This window comes from Lepidothrix coronata, unplaced genomic scaffold (genome assembly GCF_001604755.1).
Source record: "Lepidothrix coronata isolate B3197 unplaced genomic scaffold, Lepidothrix_coronata-1.0 Scaffold197, whole genome shotgun sequence".
Classification (NCBI taxonomy): Eukaryota; Metazoa; Chordata; class Aves; order Passeriformes; family Pipridae; genus Lepidothrix; species Lepidothrix coronata.
Genome location: NW_016690377.1, coordinates 1,018,825 through 1,046,127, shown reverse-complemented (window position 1 = coordinate 1,046,127; position 27,303 = coordinate 1,018,825). Strand labels below are relative to the sequence as shown.

The window sequence follows — 27,303 nt, the reverse complement described above, 5'->3', positions numbered from 1 at the left end:
CCCATCCCATGTATGTGTAACCCTGCCCATCCCATGTATGTGGAGCCCTGCCCATCCCATGTATGGGGTACCCTGCCCATCCCATGTATGTGGGACCCTGCCCATCCCATGTATGTGGAGCCCTGCCCATCCCATGTATGTGTGACCCTGCCCATCCCATGTATGTGGAGCCCTGCCCATCCCATGTATGGGGTACCCTGCCCATCCCATGTATGTGGAGCCCTGCCCATCCCATGTATGTGGAGCCCTGCCCATCCCACTGGGAATGACACCTGGCAGTCAGGGGTCTGCTCACTTCAGGGGATATTTAATCTGTGGCTCTCAGATTAGGAGCCCCTGATAACAACTGAGATACCAGTGAACTGTCATTGGGATGTCTGTAGGTGATGATGCCTTAAATTTTACCTGAGTGTATTAATCCTCATAACACCCTCAACCAGTGCTTGCAATTCCCAGGTAATTGCAGAAAAAAAAAAAAAAAGGATCAAGAAAACGGGTCTTTTCAGGCTGAAACAAGCACAGCAGATTTCGATTCATTATTATAGCAGTTTTTGTTTTGCTTGTGTTACATCTTGGTGACAAACTGGTTCACTGTGTTTTTTTCCAGCAGTTAGTTGAATATCCAAAATCCAAGCAGAACTTGGTAGGTTTGCTGAGAGCAGTCACCACACCCCCAAATTCTGTTCCCTTTGCTGGATGATAGAGGCGCAGGAGAGAGGGAAAAAAGTCCCAGAGCAGTAAAGCCTCATCTAGAACAGATTAGCTCTGTTTATACTGCAAAGACTCTGGCTCAAGTGAGGGGGTTTTTTTGCTTAGAAATATTGTTTTAGCATGAATTTATCTTCAAATGAACTTTGTGGTAAATAGAATTCAAACATGAGCTTAAATTTAAGGTCTTATTTAAGTGCTTTTCGACTTCACTTGCCAGCTGATGATCTGGCCTGGGTTTTGAGCATCTTTAGGGAGAAGAAACAGATTAACGAGATTAGAACACTTTAAATCACTTTTGTACTTCCCTGGGCTGCATGATCTTTCTAATACCTCGTCTCCATGGACCCTCTGAGGCGTGTTGGCTGGGTGCTGATAGACAGGGATGATGAAAACAGGGTTTGAGCATCCTTTCAGGTTTGGGAGCACGTCCCATGGCCCCTGGGTATGTTCAGTCTCGTGTGTCAGCGCGTGTTTCATCTCTCTGCTTTATGAAATCCAGCACTTGAGTGCTTCACTCCCCACCTCGTGGGCCCCATTTCCTTCCTGAGCTTTGCACCAGATATTTTACAGCCAGGCCAGTGCAGTGAAACGTGTGGTCAAGGAAGGTGGGAAGGGGTGAGCTGGGAACAGACTTCACCCAGAATGCTGAAACTCCAGCAGGGGCTGGGCTGGGCTGGGAGCTTTTGGCAATTCCTCCTGGCACATCCACACTCACCCCCACAACTCCACAGGCAAAAGGCAAATCTCTGATATTAAGCTTTGCAATTTTTCCTTCCCAACTCAGCAATAAGCCACCTCTGCAGTGGTGCAGGCAGGGAATCCTGGCCCATGAGCTCACCTTTCACCTGCTGACACGCAGTGCTTCCGTTTCCATGATGATGGAATGTGAAGCTCCCCTTGGAGTGCAGGGCAGGGAGATGTGGGTTGTCCCTTCCTGGGTGAAGCTCAAAGGGGAACTGAGCCATTGCCACAGACTGGAGTTTCCCAGAGCTGAAGTTCTCCGTGAACACATTTAACCTGTTCCTCAAGGGCTTTATTTGGAGGGAAGCAGCAAGAAGCACAAACCCCCCAAAATATCAAAATGCCGAGGATTTTTTTTTTTTTTTCTGTCCAGAGACCTTCCTCAAGGCAGGTTTCCCCGGGAGTTTAATTGCATGTCCATCTCTTGCAGCCCCTGGCAGCTCAGCCTCTGGAAAGCCCCGTGGGAGGAAGGAAGTAGGAGAAAAGTTTGGAGTGTTGTGGATTGTGCTGCTGGTTCCTCCTGGTCAGTGCCAGAGGGTCCCCACGGAATCCTCCCCCAGCCAGGAGCACAGAGGTGACACATGGAGAGCTGAGAGGACAGGTACGTCCATGGGGTGTGAAGAGGGGAGGGTAAAGCACCAAAACAAACCAACAATCATGTTTATCCCTGTCCTGTACACGAAGTGGAGCACATTCAGTGCAGGGTTGTCCCAAAATGCAGCCAGAGCAAGGGGCTGTCGAGCAGAGCTTGCACCCTGCAGGCAGCTCTTGTGCAGGGCCAGGACAAACCCAGCAGGAAGCGCAAACCCCGCTCCCAGCCCCGCTTCCTGCGCTGAGAGAGTAATTATAATTAAAAATAAATCACCACTGCTTTTAGTTTGATGAAATTACCACTCGTATCAAGAGCAGCTTGGGCTGACTGTAAATCATCCTCTGCAGGATGTCACTTTGGGGTTTGGAAACCCCATGGGTTAAGGAATGTGTTGTGCTGCAGCTGGGAAGGGGAAGAGCGTGGATGACACGTGGGTGAGCACAGCACCTTCTGCTGCTCTCGGGGGCCTGGAGTCCTTAAGGAATGAAATTAGCACTTCTGGAAAAAAAATTGATTAATGCAAAGTTGCTCCCAGCTACTCAATTCATCTGCCTCGGTGGGAGGTGGGACTCAGTTTGGACTTACTGGCCAAAGGATGGTCTCCCAAGACATGAACTTAAGTGGCAGCCATGGCTTTTGTTCTTTCTTGGTTCTTTTTAATGTGTCAAGGCTCGGCTGCTCTCCAGAATTATTAGAAGTTCAGAACTACAGCTTCTTTGGTTTCTAAAAGCAGTTTCTGAAGCTGCATCCTGCACTGCAGTTGTGGTGGCTGAGGGGAAACAAGAGCTTGAACCCTTGAATTCTGAAAGCCTGGGGTTTATGGTGCTGCAGAAAGGCTGTGGAGCACCAGGCCCGTTCTGGAAATGCATTTAAGACATGCACGACTCTGAGCACATAAATAGTTGCACAGAAGTCAATGGGACACAAATTTATGGATCTGCCTAAGTGCTTTGCTGGATCTGTGCCGGAGGAACCACTTACCACGAGTTTCAATAGCAGAATCAGAGCCCTGTTAATGAGCAAACCTCTGGAGCAGGGACCTGAAATCCAGCCCCACGGATCTGTGCTGCTCAGCTTGATTCCATCTCTGCGGAAACTCGCCCTGCTGGGTGACATTCCCGGCCCTTGCCTTTTCCAAGGAGTGATTTGCAAGTTCCATTTTACACTCGTGAGGGCGGCGGGGCAGCGCAGGATGGAAAGCAGCATCCAGAGCTCAGTTCCAGAGGGCAGGCACTGGAGCAGCCTTTTTTTTCTAGAGAAAGGCAGTTCCACATCTTCATCAGGAAATTGTGGCTTTCGCCTCCCACTTTTCCCTTTTAAATATTTTTTGGCAGCAGAGGCGGCTGACCAGGAAAGAGGAACACGAATGGCTGAGATCAGTCAATATTGTCAGGTCTCTGCACACTCCATTAGTGCTGGCAGGCACCAGAAATGCAGATTTCACTGGGCAGAAGATCATAAATCACCCTGGGAGGCGGCAGCTGGGGTGGGGATGCTGGGAAAGGAGGAGAGGGGGGCTCGTACCCCCCGTGCCAGGTCAGAGCCCTGCAGAGGGACTGGCAGAGGCCAGGGCAGGGCTCCACTGCACGAGGGCACAACACAAAACTGGAGCAAAACAGAGCCTGTGCCAGCAGGGTGTACAAGGAAAGTAAAACAAGGAGCCTGGCAGTGGGACAGGGCTGGAACACCTTGGATCCTGCACTGGAGGCGGTTTTTGCAGTGGGGTTTCATTCAAGGCAGAAAGGAGCAGCTGCCCTTGGGAGATTGTGGAACACACAACGAGTGTGAGGCAGAACCTGCATTTGCTGAGTGCCACTTTGAGCCATTCAGCAGGTCTGGGTACATGTGATGGATCTGTGTCGGAATTCTCGCACTCAGAAAGAGGGAAGTGTTGTTACAAATAACTTTATTTTGCCCTCCCGTTTGTTTTCTCCGGCGTGCCCGTGAGGTGTTGTCTGGAAACAAGGCACCAAAAGGGAATCAGAGCTGCCCCAGTGCTGGGAGCATGGCAGCCCCTCAGTTCCCAGAGCCCAGGGGAGGGGGGCCCATCCAGCTGCTCCGAGGGGTCCCCAGCTGAAGCAGCAGCAGCAGCAACGCTGAGCAGAGACGTGGGATCCACTGAATCAGTGCTAGCTGAGGAATGCCAAGAAAGAGAGTGCCTGGAAGGTTTAATTTATGGAGATTAGCATGTCAGATGTTCTAGTGGTGGGCTTGGCAGTGCCGGGGTAACGGTTGGACTCGATGGGTTTTTTTCCAACCTAAAAGATTCCGTGGTCCTGTAAATCATGAGGGAACTTTGGGGTTGTTTTCTAGGAGTAAATCCCAAAACTTCTGCAGAATTCCCAGAGAGTTTGTAGGTTAAAGGACCTTCAGTCCTTCCCATTCTCACAGCATCCTCCGCTGTGGTTCACACAGAGCTGTGTTAACATGAGTCTGGAATATCTCAGCACATAATTATTTATCCTTCAATAAAACAAAGAAAACCATGTCTGAATCTGACTAATATCCCCTCCTCAGCCTGCCAAGTGGGGCCTTGTGTTTTCAGCACTGAAAAGCAAGCCTGACTTGCTGCATATTTTGTGTTACCATGGTTTATGTCCAACTGCAAGGATTTAATTTTGTCCGTCATCAAGCCGTGGTTTCCATATGACACCAGTGCATTCCTTCCCTCCGCCTGCTGTTCTGACAGACGACAGAATCGAATTAAACATTCCCACTGCCACGCTGAAAACGCAGGAGCTTATGTTCCCCTGGCTTGGGAGATCAGGGGGCAGATCCCTCACAGGTATAAATTGTCCCCAGCACGGCTGTGAAAATTCACACCGGTCACCCCGGCTGAGGAGCAGCCTGGGACGTCTTTATTTCCCAGTCCAATAAGATGGATAAAGCAGGGCTGACAAATAAGACAGAGTCTCCCTTTTGAGTGTGCCTGGCTGTTCTGAGTGATGATTATTGTGTTTCCTCCTGGAGCAGTCGCTGACCAGCCCGGCTCATGCCTGTGTGAGCCAGGGAAGAGAAACCCCTCCACATATTTCTCCCCTAACTGCAGCCTGCCCTGCCTCCCAGCCAATTGCAATTTCATGGCATCAACATTTTAAAAAAGCCAATCCCCAGACTCTGCCTTGCTGAGACTGGGAGTAGATAAATGACCAGTTCCTTCTCAAAACACCGGCTGGGGTTTCAAAGGGGCCTGAGGGGATTACACACACATCTCACTTTGAAATTTAAGCTCTGGATCTTGAAAGAATAAGGTTTATTCCACAACTTCACACCCTGAAGGGACAGCTTGTTGCTGGGATTGCTGTGATGTCATCCCGTCAGGGAACTTTTCCAGATGAAGTCAGTGCACGGTCCTGGGCCACCTTCTGACCTCCATCTCCAGCAGGACAGCAGTGCTGTGACCTGGGCTGGGGGCTTTCCAAATGCTCTGAGTAACAGCAGCTCCCTGCTCAGTCCATACCTTGGGAATACAGTCACTTGGAAGTGCTGAAAAATCCCAGCGGGTGGGAACAGGAGATGCACCATCCTCAGGAAGGAAAAAAGAGCCCAAAGGGATGAGAGTAACGATCCAGCAGGGCCTGCCAGTCAACACCATTCCTGGACTGATCCAGGAACTCTGGCAGGTTTTGGAGTGCTGGGATTTTGCCCTGGATTTGCAGCCTCCAGGGGGGCTGTTGTCAGGGTTTGGGAGGTGTGCTGGGGTGATGCTGCTGGTGCCAATAGCCCAGGAGAGGGGAAGTGAAAACTGCTGAGGCTGGGGAAGGAAACAGATTTGTATTAATTAGAAGCAAATGCTGTTTGCTGGGCAATGGACTCCAAAGCAGATGTTTGTCCAAATAGCCAAGAGCTGGGTCATCTCCAAGCAAAAGTGATAAATAATAGGAACGATGTTTCTCGTTGTTCCATGTTTGCTCAGGTCAAACCCATGTGTTGCTCAGGGCTGGAAACACCAGGGAGTGACACACCTTGTGTCCTGTGTGACACCACTGCTGTGTCCTTGCCCCCCAGAGCCAGGGCAGGCAGAGCCCCGAGCAGCACGAGCTGCTGGGTCCCAGCAGGGATGTTCCTGGTGGCTTTGCTCCACCTGTGACCAAATCCCTTCCTTTTTATCCCCAGGAACAGCACCAGCACCTCTGTGAGTCCCCATCCTGCAGCAGAGCCAGCACAGCAGGGGACAGGCACTTCCTCCAGGACACTTCTAAAGGGGATGAGGGAAGAGCTGAGCATCCTTCCGTGGCCCAAACTTCCTGAACAGATTCAGTTTTTCCAGGTAAGGCTCGCGGTTTTAATTAATGTTGACGCCTAAATTTGGGGATGCCTAATTTGTATAATGCCCTTTAATAAGTTAACCACGGTCTTCAGATCAGGTAAGTCTTTGCTGTTCACTCTGGACATGGAACATAAATACAGGGAATCAGCAATTTTCAGGGAGAGGTACCTGTTTGTTCCTGAGGTGAGGGTGACCTGCTGATTTCCTCTCACGCCTCCGTGTGTAACATCTGCCCCCAGACACCCCCTGACCGTGTTCTGGTGTTTGTTCAGGATGTGGCACAGGTGTAGGAACACCTGTGGGCTCGGGTGCCAGCACATAAATCAGCACAGCTAAACAAAGATATGGATTTACATTCCTTGTGATCCCGAGTTTAGAAATGGGTCAGGACGAGACAGCTCCCCGAGAATATTGTCCTTGGTTTGCGCTCAAATTGACTGATAAGTAGTTTAAGTAAACATTTTTTAAGAAGTGGGTGTATTGTTCACCTTGGGGTGTATCCACGTGACCGTCCTCCTGTGTGTGTGGATACTTAGGGAAGTGTTTTGTATCTTGAAGATGTGTGTGCTGGGACAAAAAGCCTGTATTTAAAATTAATTTGTGTAAATACACATGTGCACGGAAAGCCACCCTGTTACAGACACACATGGAGTCACATACATATGTGCATATATAATCACGTTTGTGTACACAAACAAATTATGTACAGAAAATTAAGCATATGCCCGTCTCACCCCCCCAGCGAGGCATCCCCCTCCAAGGAACATCAAACCTGTTTGTGTCAACACACAGACCTCTCAGCCCAGGAGATATTGATACAGACACACCAGGAAAAACAGAGGCCTCGGTACCTGGGAGGGTGATTACTTATTTATGCCTCATCCCTACACCTCTGTGATGCTCCCTCCTGCTGTAATCTCTGTCCCTCCCAGGCAGAACTCCCCAGCCAGAATCCTCTGATCTTTGCCCTCTTTTCCTTCAAATTAAATTTCAACTTTTTTTAAATCTCTGGTGAGTGACAAGCCAGTGCCAGAACTGTCTTTTAATACACAAAAGCATAAATAATGCCATCCATCAGAGCTGTCACTCAGCAAGATGGATTGCTACTTGTCCAGACACCGGAATGACACAGAAGTGAAAGTTAGAAACTGTCTCTTTTCTTTACTTGCTTTCTTTTTCTTCTTCTCTCTTCCCCCCCCCCTTTTTTTTTTTTATTTGCCGGACTGCTTGATTCTGATTAATGGTGCTGTCAGGGAGGGATTCCGCTCGCCCGGATAATGAGTCAGGAATGTATTCCCTGTCACAAACACAGCAGATGTCAGGGGCAGAAGGGCCCGGGAATGCCAGAAACAATATACAGTTTCTTCCTAGTCCCCTGACAGGCCAATATGCTGCACAAGGTCTAATTTATGTAGACAAAATGCAGGCAAGGGGCTGTGGCAGCAGAGGAGCTGTGGGGAAGTGTGGAGCACAATGCAGGGGGAGAGCAGAGGGAGGTAATGAAGGCGAGCAGTGGGACTCAATAGCACTGCATCAAACGGCCTTAACAAGAATGGCCCAGGACCACTTTGACTCCATTAAAGTGCACTTTACATCATTATGGAGAGAAATCAAACAGGGCAGAGGGCTTCTGTTTCTTTTAATGGCTCGATTAGGTTATTCACTCATGGGCTGTCATAGCGGAGCAGGGGCTGCCGGCAGAGGGGACAGTGGGGCTGGGTCCCCTCCCAGAGCAGGGATCCTGCACGTCCCCCCCCATGTGCACACGTTCACAGGGGCTTTGCCAGGCCTGCTGAAAGGATTTCAGAGCGTTCTATCTCGAGATGCCTTCGCATTTTGGGGTTGGAAGCGCTGGAAAGGGGCCACGTCCTGCTGAAAGCCCCTGGGCTACCTGGGGTCCTGGCTTGGCAGCCAAGGGGAGCCCACACTGGCTCCAGAGGGTGCTGACCTTCCCTAGGCTGGGGAGGAGCTCCCAGCTTCAAACTGCTGATACCATGGAATGTCCTGGGGAAATAAATCAGCGTTTTGAAGTGCGTGCAATGCTCTGCTCTGCTCTGCTCTGCTGCACTCGCTGCTCAGCACTCCGGGGCAGTTGGGATGCCAGTGCTGCTTCAGCATTTGGAGTAATGAGGTCCTGGCCCAGGAGGACTCACACTCAGGGCCATGGGAAGGTATGTTCCAGGCCCTGAAGGTGCTGCCAGGCCGTCTGTACGTGTCACAGAACAGTGAAAATATTAACTACAACAGAGACGTGGCTTAGGGAAAGGAAAGGAAAGAAAAGGGCTTCATTAAAGTGTTCTGATGGCTGTCAGGGTTTCTGTAGTGACATCAGAGTCACGCAGCAAACTCCAGAGCACTTCAGGGAAACACCCCTTTTGTGAAGCTGTCACATTATCTGTCCAGCATCTGCTCAATGAAATCGTGTCATGCTGCAAAATTCTGAGAGGGGAAAAAGCCTTTGAAACTGGTTGACTCAGAGGCAGCTTTTTAAGGCCGTGGCTGCAGAACTTTTTACTGTGATCAGTGTTTTCAGCCCTAAAAAGCCTTAAGGTAGATATAAAGTCTCACCATGGAGCATTAAATCTTAGTCCTAATACAGCCATTTCACTCTGTATTTAACCAGGGTAAAAATAATGGGTGAAAATAACCCCACACCAGGCATTTTGGTGCATTCACATCAGTTTCTGCTGGTTTCAGCACACTTTAAATCAGGCCACGTGTCCTGTGGTGCTGCAGTCGTCCATGAACTCTTCCACGAGAGCCTGCTCCAGCTTTTATCTCCTTGTCTCTTTAACTTAATCTGATCCCTGACCCATGAATGGTCCCAGCAACTCCTTCCTGAGGAGCAGGAGCTCAGCTCTGACACGATGTTGGCACTGAAAGGTGAAGGACCTTGAGGTCACGGGGTCTCAGGGGGTGGAGGGAGAGCGCACGTACCCACAGAGGTAAAAATGCAGAATGACAGAGAGATGAGAACAAAGATAAGGTTCTGCTACCCAGTCACCAGAGCAGGCAGGAGCTGCTCTGAAAGGGAAAGCACGGGCAGGATGCTGGGGCTGACAGATCTCGTGCCCAGACTGAACAGCATTAAATGGCTGGTCCTGAGTTTTCCCCTGACCCTGCTGTAAAATCCTGTGCAGTGTCACAAAGCCACGTGCACTCAGCAGGAACCTCCTGTCTGTGACATCTGGGCAGCTTGTTTGAGAGTGACACTGCCCAGTGAAGTGTATTTGCACTGGTCAGGGGGCTGTCCTGGCAGGATCAGCTTTGCCAGACCCTTCTAAACTGATAAGGCTGTGCTTTTTTTACCCTCCCCCCAAAGCTCAACAAAGCTGGTTTTTATTTAAAATAACTCTGTGCCTGCTCAGAATGCCCCTAATCAGAACCAGCATCTAACAGCCTGAAAATAAAGGAAATAAAATTAAAGGCTGCAATTGCTTTGGTTTTACAAGCCCGAGGCCTGGTGAGCTTTGCTCCAGGAGAGGGGGGTGAGGGGCTTGGGTTTGTTGGTTTTGCTGGTATTACCCTGATCAAAGCAGCTTATTGTTAAGTGAGCACAAAAGTGGATTTAGAAAGTTAACACATTAAAATAGGTGTGATTGACATCAGAGGCAGTGCTGGAAGGGAGTGCAGGGAACAGGGGCGAGATGAGGCAGGTCTGGGGGGCTGCCAGGAGTGGGACAGGGCACAAAGGTGTGAGGGAAGGGCTGCTGGGATGCTGCAGGGCAGGGATGGAGCAGGGCAGGAAGGCAGGAGAACACTCAGCAGCAGAACAAAAGTTTACCTAATGAGGCTGGTGCAGAAGTGCATCCCCAGCAACAGGAATGACCCCTCCACTGCCCTTTGTCTCTGTACCCTTTGGTGATCCCCTTTAAGTGGAACAGTGTGAAGCCTCACCCTCTCCTGCTCTCTTTGTAACCCAAAGGCAGAGCAGGGTCTGTCATCCTGCAGGGCTGAGCTCTGGGCTGGGTGTACTGGAAATCCTCTGGAAGCTGCTGTGACACAGACATCAATAACAACCCCAGGAGCACTCCCGGGGCAGAGCTGTGGGCTGTGTGAGCAGAGAGCCACGAGCTCTGTTTAACAGTGAGGCACTGCCTGTGCTGGGGGGTGGGAGCACACACAGGGTGGGAGAGGGGGAGATAAGGCTGTTACAGCATTTATCTGTCTGTGCCTCGGGTTGTGATGAAGCTGCTCTTGTGTGGGCCAGAGCGTGCAGGGACGTGGTGAAAGGGAGGGAAGGCTGTGCCTGTGGCAGCAGCTCCGGTGCAAAGTGACTCCATTGGGTGGAGGGCGATGGAAGGAGAGTCGTGACCTGGCTGGTGGTGGAGCAGGAGGGGCTGCAAGGCTTTGGGAGGTCACCCTGGATGTGTGTCACCAGCTGAGGTCTCACAGCCCCCCGAGTCAGCTGCACCACACCAGGTACCTGCTGTACCCGGACGGGGAGCTGGAGCAGCTGCTGGGAATGCTGATGGAAGCGGGGAAGGTGGACTTTCCAGGCCACCCTCTCCCTGTCAGCTTTCGTGGGCAGCAGCTGAGCATGGAGTTATTTAAGCTGTCACCAGCTGGGCTTTGCAAAAGTTGCAGCCCAGGAGATTTATGGCTGTGGGAGCCGGGGCAGCATTCTGTGTAACCTGAGTCCTTGTAGGACCAGGGCAAAGCCTGGTCAGTGCTCAGGCTTCTCCCTGCTCTCCTGTCCCTGCAGCCCCACGAGAGGGGATTGGATTTCAAACGTGCTCTGTGTGTCGTCCTTGGAAGACAAAACACAAATAAGTGACACCCCAGGACCAGGCGTCTGTCCCAGGGCACGGGGGAGGAAGGGAGCTCGTGGGATCAAAGGTGCCCCCTTGGCTGAGGCACAGCCCTGGGGAGGGAGGCTGGGAAGACCAATTTTCACAGGTCTCAGCACCAGGAAATAGGCATTTCATCATGAGTTGAGTTGTGGAGAGGAGCATTTGGACAGGCTGGTGCTGTTAAGACACAGACAAATGTGATTTATTACCCCGAGGCTTCGGGAGGTTTGGGGAACTCGGGAGGAACATGAAGCATCAAGGAGGCCTGCCCTCCAAGGAGGCTTTTTGGAGAGTGACTAATTGAGGTGGGATATTCTCCTCTGAGCACATTCAGTCCTTTCACACATCCCTGTTGTAAGATAAACACTGTGTAGGTGTGGGGAGAAGGGACGGCCTCGCCGTGGAAGTGCTGACCCAAAATTCAGGACACCTGGGCTCGCTCACAGCTGGTGTAGGTGGCTTACACAATTCAGCAAGTCAGTTAATCTTTCCCTGCTCTATCAGTTCCCCATCTGCAAGAGCTGATGATGCCAGCACGGTGCTCCCAGGTGCTGGGAAATGCAGGTGTCCCTGCACACGCTGTCCCAGGGAGGTGGCAGTGACCCTCCTGCCCAGGAGGAGCTGCAGGCTGAGCCCGTGTTGAGGGGAGGACGTGACCCCCGGCCTTCCCCCTGGAGAGGTGGTTTCAATGCTGTTTGCACTTGGCTGAAGGGCCCAGGTAGCTGATGAGCAGTCAGGGTTGGAGCAGGGAGCTGCTCTGGACGGGGCTCATGTGCTGCACCTCAGCTCCTGCCTGCGGGCGTTTTCCTGGGAACTCTGCAGGTTCTTACCTGTCCCTGCTCAGCCTGGGGTGTGCTTTGGGTGAGCAGGGCAGGGAGGCTGTGCTGAGGGAAGAGTGTGACCTTGCAGCAGTGGTTTCACAGAGATGCACCACAGCCAAGCCAGCGCTAGAGCCGACCCTCCCGTGCCTGCGCTGCAGGGGAGGAGGGCTGGGGAGTCATTAGTATTTCTGAGATGTATGAAGAATTTTCAGGTGAATCGGGGCCTTTTATAGCTGTGCAAGGTATTGGGTGTTTTTCATGCATGTGGTGATTAACTGTTGGTATTAAATGCTGAAGCCCACCCCTTCCCATATGTGCGAGTGTGTGTGCGTGTGTAGCAAGGCCAGGCAAATGACTAATGCAAACCTGAGGAGAGACAGCAGAGCATATTGTAAAGATCAACCCTATTTCAGCTTCTGTTCGAATAGGAAATGCCAGAGATTGTTTCATAGTCTTCTGCAATGTTCATTATAAAAGTCCCCAGATGGCAGATGGCTATTAGCTCACTGTGACCTATATAAATGTCAAACGTAAAGCTATTGCCCCAGTGAAAATCTCAAAATAAATAACAACAGGAGGGATGCTGTTCCGCTGCCACCAGGATTTATGGATTATAAATTCATGCTAATTCATCCCAAAGCCAGCGGAAGAATGAATCTTGTCCTTTTGGAGGAATTCACTCAGCACCTGCTCGCAGACAGATTCGAGTCCCCCCCGCCTGATCCTTCCCTGATCCCTGCTCAGCTGCCTCCCCCTGCAGCCACAGCTGGTTCCTGGGAAGAGCTGGGTGTGCTGGGGCTGGGATCGATCACGGGGTGACAATGCCCGTGTCACTCACAGCTGACAGGGGAGCCTTTCCTTTGTTTGCCAGAGCTGTGTAACAGCAACTTAAACCACGATTCCAGGTTGTTTTCCTTGCCCCCATCGATCGCCGTGGCACCTGCCAGTCAGCAAAGGCGTGTCGATCCTCCCCAGGATTTTAGGGGTGTGTTTGCAAAGGCAGCCTGGAGCCCCTCAGGCCAGTCCCCGGGCTTACAGTGGAGGAGAAGGAGCAGGGGAAGGGGGGGCTTTGTTTGCTCAGCTGTTTTGTTATTAGGTTCTCATAAATAATCAAAAGGTGAACAACACACCAGGAGTAATTTTCTGTAGCAGAACTTCCCCTGTCCCACTCACTGCTCTCAGACAGGGTGGGATGGAGCCGCTGCTCTTTGCAGGCAGCCCAGACAGATTCACCCTGTGCAGCTCCATCCTGCCGTGGCTCTGGGGCTGCTCCGGGCCAGCCCGAGGTCCTGCAGCAGGATCAGGTCCCTCGGATCCCACGTGCCCGCCCTGTGGGGTGGGAGCAGGGAGGGCACAGCCTTGAGCACTGTGGGCTGCATGGGGCGGACACGACTCCAGCAGCTCGTGCAGCCCCCAGGAGCGGTGGGCAGTGTGTGTGTGGTGGTAGTGCAGTGGTAGGGGTGGAGTGATGGGGAGCCTGAGCAGTAACTCGCTGTGTGAGGGCACAAACACGAGGTGAGGGTGTCAAATTCTGCTTTGGGATGACTCTGGAGCTCATGGGATGACTTCTGGAGCTCACTGAGCTCTGACACCTCCACATTAACTCATACCCGGGCTGCATTTATCTCAACTTTCCTCCCTGCACCCTGTAGACAAGACCTTTGCGAGGAAAAGGAATGGCATTCATGAGTTTCAAGGAATTCGTCCTAAATGGCCGTTTGAGGACGAGGGGATGGACAGCCTGGCAATCACCATTTAGTGTGTTCATTTATATTGATGGTGCTGCTGTGTTCAGGTGCCTCAGGTGGCAGCAAGGACAGGTAGTGCTCAGTGAAGAGCAAGCACAGAAGCAGGTTGTTTTTAAAAATATATAATATTAAATGGTAGGGTTTGAAAGAATTGCTTTTTTTTTCCCCTCAGAAGCAATTTTCACAAAACAAGTTGTTGCTGCTGTCAAAACTCTTTGAGTTTCACCAACACAAATTGTGTTTTGTTTTTTTAATATATTGCTCGGTGGAAAACATAAATGAGCAGATTTTAGAAATATTTCATCTTCATAAAAGGCATTTTTGGTAAACAAATACGAGTGAATATTTTATTAATGTTTTTGATAAAGGTATGAACATGCAGTGATGTCATGTGGGGAATGAATCAGCTTATTAAAAAATTAAGAGAGGAGTAGGAATGTGGGTCATTTCTATCCATGCAGGAGCAACTTCAACCATATTTTTCTCTCAAATACGAGATTTCGTTTTCGAACTGTTGCAATAATAAACATTCCCAGGAAGCATAAACTTGCTTTCCTTTCTCATCACATCAATTTATATTGGCTGGAAGCTCGCAGGCCTCTGAATCTGGGAATCTCTCTGTAAAAATAAACCCTGTGTCACACCTGGGGGGTGCAGAGCTGTTCCCTGTGACTCCAGAATGGAGAAGTGGGGTGGATGTCACATATGTAGAGTTCTGTGTGGTTTTGAGCAACGCTGACAGGCTGCTGCAACACCCCCCAAGGCCCACTGGGGTCTGGGAGCACCAAATGGTAAATCCAAGGCTCAAATCTCTGGTGTAGTTAATGACCAGAGCTCTAAAAACGTGTATTTAGCCTGACATTACAGTGACAGTGCTAAGTGCTTCCTGCTAAGTGCAGCCCTGCCTGGTATAAATTAGGAGTAATTAAATCCATCACAAAGTAGAGCTGCACAGTGGCTGTGACCAAAGTGTGCTGCAGTTCCACACGTGTGTCCAGGAGGGACAGGGGGGTTTCTGGGGTGGGTTGGGCAGGAGCCAGGGCTGGGAATGGCTGCATTTACTGTGGAGATGCCCCAGGACAGGAGCACTGCCACCCTCAGCAGGTGTGCTGGGCTTCCCAGGGAAAATCCTCTCTGGATATGGCTGCTGGTGACAAAAGCTGTCACTTTTAGGGTAATCCTGGTGCATTCTTGCTGCTTTAACACTCTCGTTCCAAGGGCCCACTCCTCAGAACAGAGGGTCAGGTTACTTGTGGTATAGAATGAGATTACACATGCTAAACCCAGGAAACTCTATTTATATGGACTGACAGTCCAGCCTAGCATTGGAAACAGTTCCTAAAAAGGTAAAAATTCAGCTTCCTTAAGCTGAATGAGGGTAGATTTAGACTAGATGTTAGAATTAAATTCTTTACCATAAGGGTGGAGAGTCCCTGGCACAGGTTGCCACAGGAGACTCCCCATCCCTGGAAGCATCCAGGGCCAGGTTGGACAGGGTTTGGAGCAACCTGGGGTAGTGGAAGGTGTCCCTGTCCATGGCAGGGAGGTGGAACAAGGTGATCTTTAAGATGCCATCCAACCCAAACCATTCCACGACTCATGATTCCCTGATTCTGTGCCGATAGGATGGACAAGGAGATTCTCTTCAGTCCTCTTCTTATGTCACACTGAACCTTCCTCCTGATTTTTTTTTCTCCTTGCACAAAGGAGGACAAAACCAAGGAGGAAACTCCTTATCTTGTGTCCCTGCAGCTTCACCTGCAGTGGTTCCTTTGCTGCCCTGGGGGTCTGTGCTGGCACTGCCAGGGCTGGGGAGACTCCCCAGGGGATGCAGAGCGGGTGGCAGCGATGGCAGAGCGAGGCCCCTTGTTGTGCCAGGCCTGCAGAGAAAAGAAAGACAGCTTGGCTGAGAGCAGATCTTCTCTCAGAGGCCCAGTTCCAGCTGCCCATGGGAGCCAAGTCGGTCTCTGTGAGCTGATGGTGCTTGAGGAGCTGCCACAGGGAGAGACGAGGCTGGAGCAGCAGCACCCCTCGTGCTGCAGCACGGCAGGGTTGGGGTTAACGGGGCCCAGAGGCAGGAACAAAGGAGGCTTTCCTTTCCCACTCTTTGGCATGCCTGCTCCTTGCCTCTCCCAGTATTTGAGTATTTGCACGACAGTAAATTCCGAGCTCTGGAGGATATTTCCAGCCAAAGCCTACATGTGCAGGATACTGTAATGTAAACTGCATATGTTGTGAGAAGTTGTTAAATGGGACCAGCAGATGATAATGTGCCCAGCGTTGCTGCTAACATCCCTCCACTTCCTCCCCCCCCGGGGAAAACGAGACCCCTGCCCCATCAATCCTACCTTTCTGACAGGCCTGTAAATTCAAATAAAGCAGAGCTTTCGGGCACCAGAGCCCCAGGAGCTGCCTCGTGGCAGAGCAGCCCCGGTTCTGAGGGAGCTTCGGCACGTTCAGGCACATCCAGGGTTCACTTGCTGCTTCCCATCTCCAGGCTCTGCCTTGCAGACAGTGAGACTTGTTGAAAAAGTCTGGCACAACCCACTGCATCTGCCACCTTCCCCTGCCTCTTTCCCACTGCTCTTCCATTGCAAAGAGCTGTTCCCCTTTCCTGTGTGAACTCAGGGATAACGGGAGCTGCCGTGTTTCCTCCTTGCTTGAGGAGGGGCAGCTGTTGAAGCCTCCTGGTGAACAGAGCAAACCCAAACCCAAACAGGGAACTCTCCTCATCAGCTCCAACAAGAACTGGGGCTGAGGTGGGCACAAAACTGGCAGCTCTCCCCGTCAAAATATTTGGAGGTGGTTTCATATCAGGAAAGTAATCTGGGTGCTTCTCTTGGAGTGGAATTCTGGTGGAGACTGAAAATCTGAAGAGTTTCCCTTAAGGGAGGTGTCAAACAGCCTGAGGGGTTGTGAGTGTGCTCTGTCCTGGAACCAAATCCTTACCTGGTGAGACCAAATTCTTACCTGGAAGGAAAAACCCTTGGAAATGCAGCACAATTACAATCCTGTCCTTTCCCTAGGGAAGCTGGGTGCCCATCTCTGAGACAGCAAGCACCAAGGCTCCCAGGGGGCAAGAAATCCTCCTACTTCTTCACTCTTGCTGGAGTGGGCCCTTTTCATTCCACACTGCCAGTTCCCTGTGATTGAAATTTGAAAGCATGTAGCTGTTAATCTGGGAGTGATTAAAGAGCCTCATTTCTTGGAAGAGTCAGTACTCATCATCTGCCGTGCTGAATGAGCCTCTAACATCCCCTGATCCCATTATATTGTGATTAATTGTGCCAGTTTAAGTCAATAATTCATTTGTTAAAAATAGGCCTGCAAAGTATCATTTGTCTCAGGGGGGATATCAGAATAAAAAAAAAATTCATTTGATACTTCTCATTAAATTAGTGTTGGGAGTTCTATTGAAGGGTTCTGTTCATGAAACATTTATTGCAGGCTTATTTGATAAGAAGTTGTATTTGTCTAAAATCATGCCTGCTAACAGATGTAAGGGCCTGCATTTTTCCATTGTTAATGAAAGGATAAGAGCCTAAATAAGTAGGTGACTGGGGAGAGGAGTCTGTGGTGACAGTGGCGGAGATTTGGGAACGTGTTTTACAAAACAGGCGGAGATAATGTCCTCATCTTTCACTGCAAAGTGGGGTGCCCTTCTCCCCACTCCCTGTTGGGTGTGACAGTGGTGATGGGAGGTGATGTGCCTGCAGTGGGAGATGGATGTGCCTCAAAGACTCATACGTGCAAATGGTTATGGATGTTGCATTCATATTCATCGAGCCATTAAAAATGTTTCGGCTGTAAACGGCTCTAAAAGGAATATATAGGGAATAGTAGCTAGTCTGCTAATGATAATGGCCATAACTGACAGAGACACATGCTTAATATCTTCATCCCTCCTCTCAGTCAGACTCTGTGCCACGGTAATGTTCCTGGAGATGTGTGGAGGGATGGATGGGTCATGGGAGCTCACCAAAGCTGCACAAAGCACCCCTGCAGGAGCAGGCTGGGTGCCTAATGGGGTGTGCAGCCCTGATGGATGGGGGGTCATGGGTTCCAGCCCAGGCCAGGTCACCGGGGGCCAGACCCCCCCCAGCTGATGGATGTACAGAGCTAAAGGGGGTTCAGTGGCTCTGACCTGGCCCTGGTGTCTTCACTGGGGCACAAACTGAGCGGGGCTGGGCTCTCCCTGGTGCCAGAGGGCAGAGATGGGTCCTCGTGCCTCGTCCTTTCGGGGTGTGCAGCAAAGCCCAGCCCGGCGTGGCTGGCAGGACCCAGCGCCGTGTGTTCCCTGCACTTCAGTGCCCTGATCCAGGATCCAGCCCTCACAAACAGTAGGATAAGTTTTGCACAGCCTCGGCATCCCTAAAGGAATTTCTTGCAGTGCCCTGAGAGCTGCTGCCCACCCACCCACCAGAGCTGCAGGAGCCACTGTGCTTTTCAGAGGAGATAAAACCCTCTGGGGACACTTACCTGGCTGCTTGCTGGGTTGAGGTGGGGCTCCAGTCACATGCAGAGTTTCCTCTCTCCTCTTCTCCTTTCTCCTTATGCCATTTCTTGGTATTTGTTGGATTACCAATGATTTATGTAAAAGACTTGTCACAATTACTGAGCTCCGACCCCGTGTTCTCATGAATCACCTGGAGCACCGGAGCCGCTGCTGGGAAAGGTCTCTGGGGCAGGTCCCCAGGGAGGGCTGGATCAGGTGTGTGCCCTGTGCTCAACCTGCCCCTGTGGCAAAGGGCTCCTTCTCACAGAGGCTCTCAGAGTCCCCTCCAGGTTCCTTCTGGAGCTGGGCTGTGTCAGGCAAAGCAGAGCCGGGTTTGTCTCGGGTGAAAAGCGCCAGCACAGGGGACAGTGCAGAGGGTGGGTTTGAATCCTTGCTCTGACTGGGCCCAGCTGGACTGGGCCCATCACTTGTTTCGAGTAATGAAATGAAGGATGGGGAGGATGTGCTGGGGAAGGAGGTGCTGGAGAAGTCAAGGAAACAGTGCACAGCTCAAGGAAATGTGCACGTCAAACCAGGCTGGGCTTGGAAACCCCGTCAGGTCCGATGCCAGGGCCTGTTCCAAAATTTATACTAAGAAAAAAAACCTCAGCAAACCACAAATGCCTCTTCAAAACCAAGCTATGTTTTGGTTTTTTTTTTTTGCCCGTGTCTTTGAGCTATTTTATAGCTCTTGCATCACATTACCTGGGGATCTGCCCGCCGGCCGCCCCGCACAATCCCCGCATTGTCTGGGAGCCCCCGTGTTTGACAGTGCCTTCTATTAATGGGACGTGCTCGGCCAAAAATGTGTCACCGCTGTGGGAGGGCGAGGGAAAAGCGCCTCTGATGGCTGAGTGACAAGTCTCATGTGTCTGCGTGGGGTGGGCAGAACGTGAGCTGGAGCAGCAGCCGGCGGGGAGCGGGGAGAGGGATGCCCAGGGTCCCACAGCTGTGGGTGCAGCTCCACGTCCATGGGCGTTGTGTTGTGCTCCCTGGCAGGAGGAGCTCCGTGCTGCCCTGTTTCTAACATAATTATGGGTTTGCAACCTCGGCCTTTTAATGCACTGCTGCTGCTCCTGGTGGTGTCCGTGGAGAAACAGGATGGATCTTGTTTTTGCTCAGCAGAGCTCAGCTCAATTAAGTCGATGAAGCCAAATCAAGGACAATTTCTGTTTGATGGAGCTGCGAGTAAAGTCTCTCTGTAAAACCAGTGCAGGTTGTGCCTCTCTCTGACAGATGGCTCGAGGAAGGTAGGGGTGCCTTGTCATTTTCTCACACTTTGGCAACATTTTGTGTAGCTTCTCCTGTCAATAAAATCTCATTTGAATTGACCTGAATTGACGGATAACTATTGACTCAAACAAGAGATGGATCCAGTCAATAAGCTCTCACGCCTCAGGGCATAAGCCAGTCACTAACTCAGGGAAGGTTAGAAGGAAATATCCCTGATGTGTTGATTATTCCATAAAATTGTCCACTAGGAGGATTTATGGACATTTGGTTGCTCACAAATACAACATACAGGGCTGTAGGGACCATTAACCTGTTCTAGTCCAGCAGTTCTGAGGTTCTGCAGCTCTGAGTCTCTTTTCATGAATTGTAGAAGAAAAACTGGGTATTGGTGGTGTTTAAAGGCTTGGAAAGAAGCAGAATTTTGTTGTGGAATCTTAATCTGGATACTGGAACCTGAGGTGTCCTTTCCCTATTTCTCTCATAGTCGTCCCATTCAGAGCCTTTGGTGCCTGACATAGAAATAAGAGCTGAGTTTTGTGTCTCCTCCTTGTGTTTCACACCCCGGAATAGCTGAGTTTAGGAGGAGCAAACTCCTTGGTTTCAACAGGTAGCGTGGCTGCAAAGTGTGCTGGACCTGTGGTCCCACCTTTGGGCTGTGTTTGCTCTCAGGGGGGTTTTTGGTGCCAGGTCCTGCACTGGCTGCTCAGGCTTTGAGAATTCCAGTGCATGGGAAGGAAAGGTCCAGCAGGAGGAACAGGTGTCAGCTGGGAGGTTGTCACCAAACTGATTATTCCTACAACATCCCCGGGATCTGAACCTCAGAGGCTGAACCCCTGGAAGGAGGGCTCGGGGCTGCGACCGGAGCAGCCGGGGCTGCCAAAGACCCCCAGGGATCTGGGAGGCCCCTGGGTGGGAAGTGCCATCCAGCAGCACCTCCCGTGGCAGCTCAGGAAAAGCTAGCTTTGGTGGCATTCTGTGTGTGGATGTTCCCCACAGCCCTCCCTCGGGGCCAGCTGGTGCTGGCAGGGCAGGGTGGGGCTGAGCTGGGCTGCTGCAGGTCGGGAGCTGTCCCTGCTGTCCCTTTAAGCCACGTGCTGTCCCCCTGTTCCCAGTGCAAGGCTGCCTGTCAGCAGGGAGCAGAAAACAGATTGTGACACAGGGCAGTGATTTTTTTTAACAATCCTATTATGAAAGACAGAGTGCTCCCATTTCCTTTGCAGCTTTTATCAAGACTTAAATTGCTGCCAAGGGAGAAGGAGGGGGGGGGAACTTCACTGCTTTTATTTTATTTTTAATTTTTTTAAGAAAGGATTTTGCTTAGTTACTAAATTCCTCCCTAAGTCTCCTCCAAGCAGAGATCCAACAGTATCCCTATTAAATTATATAGAGCGAGTCCAGTCCTTGGCTGTCAGCGGGACCCATCAGTCCTAATTTATCGCCCCAGGAAACACAGTACAATTATGGTAATAAATAATAATAGGATTCAGTACATGACAACATGAATGATGGAGCCTCTCAGAACTCATTTACATTGCTTTGTGTTGCAATCACCCTGCTTCTAATGTAATGCCAAGCAAATGAGCCTTTTTGAATATTGTGCAATCTATTGCAAGTCAACTGGCACAAAACTCACTCAATAAATCATGTTCAAACACATGCCTCTAATGACAGGTAAATCAACAATGAAGTAATTGCATTTAATGTATTGAAATACTGGACAAAAACAGTGACCTCGAAGTGACTTTTTGGAGAAGGTTTGATATAGTTGCAGTGGCAAACGGGTCTGGTTGTTTTTTTGTCGGGCACTTCTTGCTCAGATGCACACGGCAGAGCTGATGACACCGTTTCCTTGGCACACCTCGGGGTCCTGCTGCTCCTGAGCCAGCCCAGAGCCTGACGTGGCAGCGCCGGGGCTGAGCCTGGGCTCGGGATCAATGCTCTGGATAATCAGGGACACGGGGGGAGTCTCTGTGGCCGCAGAGCTCGGTGACAGCGCGGTGGCAGCTCGGCTGCAGGGCCGGGGGTTCTGCCCTGTTGCTTCCAATTGACTGGTTCAGTTTCCCCAATTTCCACGTTCCATTTATTTCAATAGGAAAGGGAAAAGACGTGCAGGGCTGCCAAGCAGAGGCTGCTGTGGCACCTCCTCTCGGCCCCTCCCGTGGTTTCAGGCGTGGTGGGGTGGGTTCTGGCTGGGTTTGGTTTTTTTTTTTTCCTGGGAGACCAAGGCTGGAGGAACACGTGTGTTCAGCTGGAAGTGCCCTGATGAAATGGTGTTGTCTCAGAGGACGTGGCTCCAGAGAACCATCCTTGCTCCAGCAGAGGTGCTGCTGGTTTTGCCAGGTGGCCAGGAGAGACCACGGGTGAGGAGTGGGTGAGACACAGAGCCAAGAGGATGGGAAGAAGTGGCCCTGGCAAAACAGTCCCTGGCAAAACAGTCCCTCAGTTGTTGCTGCCCCATAAAAATGTGATATCTCCAGGGGAAACTTCTAAGATTCTGTTTGAAAGCAAATGAAGAGACAACTTTGCAGATTTTGGCTCTGACTTTGCTCCCTTACCCTTCCCTTGCAAGGGAATTTTGCAAGTGTCAAAGGTCTCCTTGGATTCTTCAGGCAATGGAAAGGTTTTACATATCCCCAGGCTTGACTGTCTCTGCTGATAGCTCCCATATGATATAAACTGATTAGCAAAATGTCTAGAGTCAGGACAAAAGAACTATTAACCAAGAAAAAAAAGAAAACAACGAGAAATTTCTGCAATTTTAGAAAATTGTTACCAGTTGTACTTGCCATCCCCGTTTGTTCCTTGGCAGTAGGAATGTCAGGATGCAATCACCCAGCTTTCCTAGACACCAGGACTCTGGGATCTCAGTTATAAATACTTCCAGTGTTGATCATGTGGTGGTTGTGTGGGGCTTTGTTTTGTTTCCTCCTGGCTGTTAGGAGGGATTCCTGTCATCCCTGGAAGCATGGCAGGTATTTGGCAACACGGCTTCCTGCTGCCACAGCTCATTGCCCAGAGGTGAAACCCTTCACACCCCGCAGCCTAAACTCAGAACGGGGCGTGGGGTGGTGGTTGTTTAGTTTGGGGTTTTTCTGGGAATCTGAGACAGAGCTGTGGTCTAAACTTTTGTAAGCTTTTCTTGCCGTTTTTAGGGGCTACCACTGAAAAAGCCCTGAGCTTTTCAGGTGCAGTGGTGTGAATCCCAGCCTGGGGAAAACCAGCAGGCCTGCACCTCCCATCCAAGGATCCAGCCATCAAGGGTTGGATCCTGGTTTTAGTCCAAGGTTTTGCCTGCTGTTGGTTTAACCAGTCTATCCTCCGGGCTGCTGCCCCTCTGCTGCACGGGACAGTCCCACGTGGCCAGGTCTGTGTGGTCACACGTGTGCTCACACGCACGCAGCAGCCCTGGATCCCGCCCCATCCCCTCACACGGACGGATCCCGTTTCCAGGCTCTCCCCCCGCGGCTGCAGCCCCCCGGTGTGAATTGATGTCGGCGTTTGGCGGCAGGAAATGGACTCACTCCCCTCCCGTTCCCCTGCACAGCTCCCCAGGGCCAATAATCAGGCTCTGGCTGTGAAGCGGCCGCGCAGGCAGTGATTGATGACCGGGGGTCACCGCGCTCCACCTTTCCCACTGCAGCTCCAGAGCACACACACGGCCCAGCTGGAAGGGAACGAGGGGCTGAAAGTGAGGAATAAAGGGTTGGAATGAGCGGGAACTGCAGAGGGCCCCAGCCAGGACAAAAGGAAGGAGAAGCTGCTCTCATGGCCGGAGTCGAGTTGGGGTTCCCGGTCCTTGTTCCCCCTCTCCCTGCGGGGAATTCGGGGGAGTTGCTGCATTTACTGCTCTGGAGACAGGGAAGGGTGCAAGGGTTTGGGGGATCTGGGATTTTGGCAGAGGGTTTGGGAATGTGAACGCTCCTTTTCCTTTGCTGTCCCCCTGCCATCCACCTCTCTGCACCCGCCCGCTCCGAGGGCATCGTGCTGCTGATGGACTGAGATGAAGGGCAGGGCTGTGGAACACTGGGAAACTGGGAGCACCAAAATGGGGAGTGAAACCTGGATGGGATTGAGTGCTGTGAGCAGGTATCTTCTCTGTACCTTCAGCCTCACAGAGTCTGCCTTCTCTGGCTCCTGGGAAAGGATGGCACGGGGGACAAGGGATCCCCCTTCACTGTCCAGGAGGAAATTCCTCCAGAGAGGCATTCCTTCTGCACTGCCTTTCCTTCCCAGGTCCCACTGTTGCCTTTGGGAAAAGACTTCCCTCTGCAGCACTTCCAGCCAGGTTTGTCAGGTGGTTGAGCTCCGTGGCAGCTCCAGTCCGGAGCAGGCAGGTCATCCAGCCCTGGGTGATTAATCCCACTCTCCCACAGCAGTGGGCACTGCTGGTCAGGGGTGGTGGCACTGCTCTTCACAAGAGGCCCAGGGAGATGTTCTGCTCTGGGACTTGTTAACCCCCAAGCTTTTCACTTCACTTGGTCAGGAGTTGCTCTCTGCCCTGTGGAGTGTGGAAATGGGGAACAGGGATTTGCAAAATCCAGAGGCGGTTCAGCGTCCACCAAAGTGTAAAATACTGTTTTCATCCTCTACGTGCAGACTTGGAGCAGTTGCACAGAGATGTCCTTGGGGTCCCTGGAGTCACCACACGTGCACCAGGGTACAGCTTGGACTCACAGGGCCTTTCTCTCACAGGGTGCCCATGCTTTGGTTCACCTCCAGGGCCCAGAAGTTCTGTCTTTTTAAGAAGAGTCATGAAAGCTCTCTCAGTGCAATAAAGCATTGTGAGAACACGAGGTTCAGTTTCAGGCTGGTTTAAGGTGAATTAAAAGATTAAGAGCAGCGCCACAGCCTTTGTACTGGCTTACCAAGTCAGTTAAAGATTATCTATCGACATGTCAGATGCATCATCACCTCGCTGTGATTCAGCAGTTGCTCTTCATATGCACAAATGCAAGTCAACATGCTGGAACTAGAACATTTTTTCATTGAGATTTAACTTAATACAACTTCACCTTTGTTTGCTCTAACAACGTTCAGTGGCTCTAATGACTCACAGAGCGGGTGTCGCTCTGAAATTTGAGTCTTTGCAAGAGACGTGAAATGTTGTTGTTGCCCTACTTTGCAGAATGAGGAGATACAGTGAAAATGGGAGAAATCGGTCCAATAGCACTCAAGAAACTGGCAATAAAGAAGACATGTCAGTCACTTGTAGGAACAGAGGGAGATTTTGGATTTAATTCACCTCAAATTTCAGTTGATTCTGCACAAGTGAGTAGCGATTTTTGATTCACTGCAGACAAGAAAAAAATGCTGATTTTGCTGGCTGAGTCAGCTCTCAGAATCTGATTTGGGTATGGCAAGGTTTATTCTTTTGTTATTATAACAAAATAAGTAACAAAAAGATGTTCATCAGAGGAAAAGGTGAGATCTTGCCCTTGCCTGAACTGATCTTTCTCTTCTGTGGGTGGGTAATTTCACACCGTGACAGGCCCTTGTGTGTGAAACGAGCTGGTTTTGAGGTGGCACAGGAGAGGAAAGGAGAATGAACCGATGCAGTTGAAGTTTCCAGGACCTTCTGGACTAGTGATAGAAAAGCTGCTCCTGTGATTTCCCTGGTTCCCACTCACCGGGGTCCCCCAGCTCTGCACTGCAGAGCCAGCCAGCTCTCAGTGACTCCAGCAGTGGGCTTTGCTCTGCTTCCCTCCAGAGCGCTTTGCAGCCCAGCAGAGCTCACCAGAGGGAAGGTTTCCTGGTGATCACTCTGAATCTCCCTTTGCTCTCTCTCACCGCGTCACTAATTAGCTCCGACCCACTGGCCCGTCTCTGCTCGGTGGAGTGGCCTCGGGAAGCCACTTCCAGCATCCCACAGGTTCCCACTCCCCCAGCAGTCCCCCATCCCTGTCTCCTGTCCCTCCCCACTCCTCTGGACAGGCCGTGCCCGTGCGTTCCCGGTGTTTTCCAGCCCTGGTTTCCAAAGCACCCTCGGAGCAGGGAGGTCACTCCAAGAATTTGCTGGAGCTTCAAAGAACCCGGGTCAAGATCCAGCGAGCTGAATACCCGAGGAAATTGGGTTGCTAGGATCCCAGGATTGTTTATTATGCTCTCAACTTTAATTAGCTGTAAGTAACATCATGTCAGTGTTCTGCCACAAATGCTAAAGCTGTCAAGGCAATTTTACCGAGTCTGGCAGCTTAAATCAGAAACAAGAAAGTCAACATGTCAATAATGGATCTAGACATGATGGATATATTAAAGGGGAAACCTAAAAGTTCTGGACTTCATTATGCTGCCTTCAGCTCCGACAATGTGTGCCAGAGAAATCTGCACCTCATTGGAAAAGCCCCTTGGAGATGCTGTTCCCAATTAGGGGGCACTTCTCCTCACCTCAGAGCAGTTGGTTTCAGCTGCACATACCTCACAGAATAAATTAGGGAAAGGGCAGGGGTGGAAATAACCTGTTCAGGTTCAATTTCTACAAATCTGGGGATGTGGGGAGGGTATGGTGAGGCTGATTTTTCACGTGGGTGTTGGGCTTTTTTTAAAGCTTCCTGGGAAAGGGACGGACACTCTGGCCATTGGAAGCAGCTGTATTTTCCTGTAGAAGTTTTTGGGCGTGAGGCTGAGCAGGGAGTCACGAGGAGATGATGGACCTGTGGCTGCAGGGGATGTGTGTGGGAGAGAGAAAGTGCAGGAACCGACTTCCTTTATATTTCATTACTTAATAGTTGTTTATTTTCTGACATGTCCCATTTTAAGTGTATTTTGGCTTGCGTATTATACATATGTCTGTGAAAATTAAGCAGATCTGCCACGGCCTGACAGCGCTAATACTGCTCTGAAAATACAAACAGATGTTTTAGGAGCTCTCAGGTTGTGGGCTGACCACAGCTGTGTGTGTGTGTCAGGAGCCTGGACTCTGGGGTACCTGGTGGGAAAGTGTCCAGGTGTCCCGAGGTGGGGCTGGCAGCAGAGAATGTCTGACTTTACATTAGGTAATGGATGACTCAGTGTTTGTTTGGAAATCTGGAAGTGTGTAGGTTTTACGGAGCAGCGGGACTGAAGAAACCCAGAGCTTTTAGTGAAGCTCAACTGGCCCCTCAGTTCAGCAAAATCCACGTGCACCTGCCTGCCCTGTCCCTCCCTCCTCGCTGTACCCCAGGACTGGTGCTGGTTGTGTGACCCCCCCTTGCTCCTGCCCCCCAGAGCCTGCCCAGGATGCCTTTCCAGCTGCTTCTCCTGGAGTTCAGCAGCACTCTGAGCCCATCACAGAATCCAAAACTCGGCCTCTTTGCTCGAGCTTTCCTTCTCTCCCACATTTGGCCCTCCCAGATGTTCTCGGTCATTTCCAGGTTGCAATTAATAATAATAAATCAGTGGAGTCCATCAGCGTTTCCTGCCACCACTTGGATTAGAGGGCTCTGTGTTTTTCCAGGTTTTCCAACTGTTGGTCAAGGGGAGCTGTCATGTGGGGACTGTTGGTTAATAATAAACCCCACCACATTCCTCCCTGGGAAAGTAACATCTTCACATCTGCTTTTGGGTGGAAACATCTGTCCTATCCAAGCCTTGTCTGTCTTGAGAAGAGACAGGCATTCAGGGAGAGTGTTCCAGCTGGGAGGGTGTTTTCTTCTCTCCCTCTCTCTCTCTCTCTCTCCTTCCGAAATCTCTCTGACATTGATATGCACCAAGCAGCCAGCAGCATCCCAACATTTGCCAGGCATTTGTCTCTTACACAGAACTGGATGAGTAACGCAGTTAAAATCGTGAAAAATGTAATTTAAAAAAAAAATAAAAGGCTGCTGCTTCTTAAGGATGCAAATATTTAAGAAAGGTGCTATCAACAGCGTGAATGTGCAGGAGTGAAGCCATCAGAGCTGGTGCTCCCACTTGTTTTCTCAC

General features: G+C 50.8%; 1 long non-coding RNA gene across 1 annotated transcript; it reads left to right on the top strand.

Annotated features, from left to right (window-relative positions):
- The first annotated feature begins 5,412 nt into the window (after positions 1-5,412).
- On the top strand, positions 5,413-24,624 carry LOC108505682. The gene is made up of 3 exons (XR_001877579.1): positions 5,413-5,667; positions 6,161-6,314; positions 24,530-24,624. It is a non-coding gene; the product is annotated as an uncharacterized LOC108505682 (long non-coding RNA).
- The last annotated feature ends 2,679 nt before the right edge of the window (positions 24,625-27,303 follow it).